Source organism: Penaeus chinensis, chromosome 38, assembly GCF_019202785.1.
Source record: "Penaeus chinensis breed Huanghai No. 1 chromosome 38, ASM1920278v2, whole genome shotgun sequence".
NCBI lineage: Eukaryota > Metazoa > Arthropoda > Malacostraca > Decapoda > Penaeidae > Penaeus > Penaeus chinensis.
Window position 1 is genome coordinate 22,042,302 of NC_061856.1, and position 3,415 is coordinate 22,045,716.

The 3,415-nt window shown below is 41.2% G+C and overlaps 1 pseudogene; it reads left to right on the forward strand.

Annotated features, from left to right (window-relative positions):
- Positions 1–1,170: 1,170 nt before the first annotated feature.
- Positions 1,171–3,071, forward strand: LOC125046165 (annotated as a pseudogene).
- Positions 3,072–3,415: the final 344 nt, after the last annotated feature.

Genomic DNA, 3,415 nt, shown 5'->3' on the forward strand with positions numbered 1-3,415 from the left:
GCCCACGCATCCCTAAGCGAAGAACATGAGGTCATACATACAGACTCCAGGGCAGCCATTGACTGTCTTCAGCACAGCTTACCCAAAGACAACATCAACCTCCTGACCACTGTGCTTACCATAGCGCAGAGAATTCTTGCTCAGGGTAGAAGAATAATCATTAACAGGGTCCTCAGCCACATTGGTATCAGAGGGAATGAGCTTGCTGACAGACTAGCCAACATTGCCAGGGGTATGCCCCAAAATCCCATGATCATACAACCAAGCCGAAAATTACTAAAGGAGAAGTGTACTGCGGCCGCCCATACCTTCCTTCTGCAGCTTCACAGAGAAGAAACGAGATCCTCCCCCTCGGGACAGCTGGTAATCAGACGCCACAGGCGTCTGATTACCGAAGTCATTCTAGGTTTCCACTGTGCATGGAAGAATATAGAGACAATAGACCGTGAAGAGAGGTGTTGCATGCATTGCGGCGAGCTGAACGCCACACTCGTTCATTACTCACAGAATTGTGAGCACACAATTCCTGAGACAGGGACCGCCGACAAGAGCCGCCGTGCTGGTAAATTGATTATGCGGTATGCTTACACCATAGCGGCATGAGCGCCTGCTGGCAATCCCACTGCCACGGTAAGCACCGAGTGTCTGAGAACAATATGAGACAGCCATAAAAAGCTGACACAGGCCAGGCCATATATAGAAGGCCCGGGCGAAGCTAGAACTTCGCAAATCCCAATCGCATCGACGTGAGGGTTCAGTCAGTTATTAACTTAGTTGTACAGTAGTATACTGTATCTGCAGAGGAAATTTTCTTTTAAATAGAAATACTCATTGTATATTTGGAAAATATTCACACATATTTTTACACAAACATATACAAATATAGGATGTACATAAATTAATATAATCTTACTTGCATATTTATACACATAGGTTTTATACTCTAAACATTTATATATCATAATATGATATGGAAAGATTGTATAATAATGTATACATAAATGTGTACATAAATACGTAAATACATATATTTTAACGAGAATTATGTAATTACACATCTAACAGGCACACACATACATGTGCGTGTGTCTACGTGCATTAATGGAAATGTTCTTAAAATGTAAATATGATCCAGAGGCTTATCTTTCACATTACAGTGATTGTGGTCAAGCTGTCAAGAGTATCATGAAAGACATTAAGGACCACAGATTTCTCCAACAGGTACTCCCTCTTTAACATCAGGCATCGTTATGAAGCACTTATGCTCTTCGATGTTCTCATTCACTCCAAGGAATACATTTGTCAGCGACTCTGCCTACTTCCGCCAAATTGTCAATGAGGGAGAATTCGTGTATGCACTCTATGTTGCCATCATCCACTCGCCTTTGGCTGAACATGTTGTACTTCCTCTACTCTATGAGACCACTCCTCACCTCTTCACCAACAGCGAAGTCAATGAAGCAGCTTATCGTGCTAAGCAAACACAGACACCTGGTAAATTCAAGTCAACTTTCACAGGGACCAAGAAGAATCCTGAACAAAGAGTAGCCTACTTCGGAGAGGACATTGGAATGAACACTCACCACGTTACCTGACATATGGAATTCCCTTTCTGGTGGCAAGACAAATACAGTCATCAATTGGATCGTAAAGGAGAAAACTTCTGGGTTCATCATCAACTTACCGTCCGATTTGACGCCGAACGTCTTTCCAATTACTTGGACCCCGTGGGAGAACTTCACTGGGAAAAGCCCATTGTCCAAGGTTTTGCCCCTCACACTACTTACAAGTACAGAGGTCAGTTTCCCTCTCGTCCCGATAACGTCAACTTCGAGGATGTAGATGGCGTTGCCCGAATTCGAGACTTGCTCATCATTGAAAGCCGAATTCGAGATGCTATTGCCCATGGTTACATTTTTGACAGGGCTGGTAACCGCATTGATATTATGAATGAACATGGTATTGACATCCTGGGAGACGTTATTGAATCCTCTATGTACAGTTCCAATGTCCAATACTACGGAGCGTTGCATAACACTGCCCATATTGTCCTTGGTCGACAGGGTGATCCTCATGGAAAGTACGCATTACCCCCTGGCGTACTCGAGCACTTTGAAACAGCCACACGTGATCCTAGCTTCTTTAGGCTTCATAAATATATGGATAACATCTTCAAAGAGCACAAGGACTCACTTCCTCCTTACACTAAGGAAGAACTCACCTTCGACGGTGTAAGTGTTGATAGTCTGTCTGTTGATGGTCAACTCGAGACCTACTTTGAAGATTTTGAATACAGTCTTCATAACGCCGTTGATGACACAGAAGAAATTGCAGATGTGGAAATCTCCACTTACGTGCCTAGACTTAACCACAAGGATTTTGCTTACAACATCGACGTTAGCAACAATCAAGGTGCGGAGGTACTAGCAACAATCCGCATTTTCGCGTGGCCTCATCGTGACAACAATGGTATCAAATACACATTTGATGAAGGTCGTTGGAATGCCATTGAACTCGATAAATTCTGGATGAAGTGTATGTATTTTTTTTTTTTTTTTTTGCCAATCATTTTTGATGGTTATGATGAACTAATTTACTTGTTCAACTTTTATAATCATCTGTATTTGAAATCGTTTGTTATTACTTCAACAGCGGCACCAGGAGTCAATCGCATTGTTCGTAAGTCTTCGGAATCTGCAGTGACAGTCCCTGACGTACCAAGCTTCCAGACCCTCTTCGACAGGACCAAAGAAGCCCTCACTGGCACAGACTCCGGATTAACAGACTTTGTGAGTGCCACTGGCATTCCTAACCGATTCCTCATCCCCAAGGGTAATGAACAGGGTCTAGAATTCGACCTTGTTGTAGCCGTGACAGATGGTACAGCTGATGCAGCAATGGATACCGAATTCATTCACTACGGTTCCCATGGCAAGTACCCTGACAAGCGCCCACATGGCTACCCTCTGGATCGCCGAGTTCCAGATGATCGTGTGTTTGATGAGCTTCCCAATTTCGAACACATTCAAGTTAAGGTCTTCAATCGTGTCGAACATATCCATAATCACTAATCCCATGGAACCTGAATATGACTGTTATTATACTTTGTTAGGATCTATAAAGAACTCCAGATCTGTTTAATAAATTAACTGCAAGCAAATAAAGATATTATAATAAACACCGTCTACAAATGTAGAATAGTTTTTTTCTCTCTCTTTCTATGTATATATATACAATGTAAATATATACATATATACACTAATATATATGTATATATAAGTATACTATGTATATATGTAAGTATACATACGTATATATGTAAGTATCTGTATATATGTATATAAAAAAAGAAAGTCATACACACACAAATTATATATATAATGTATATATATACATATATATTTTCTATGCATAT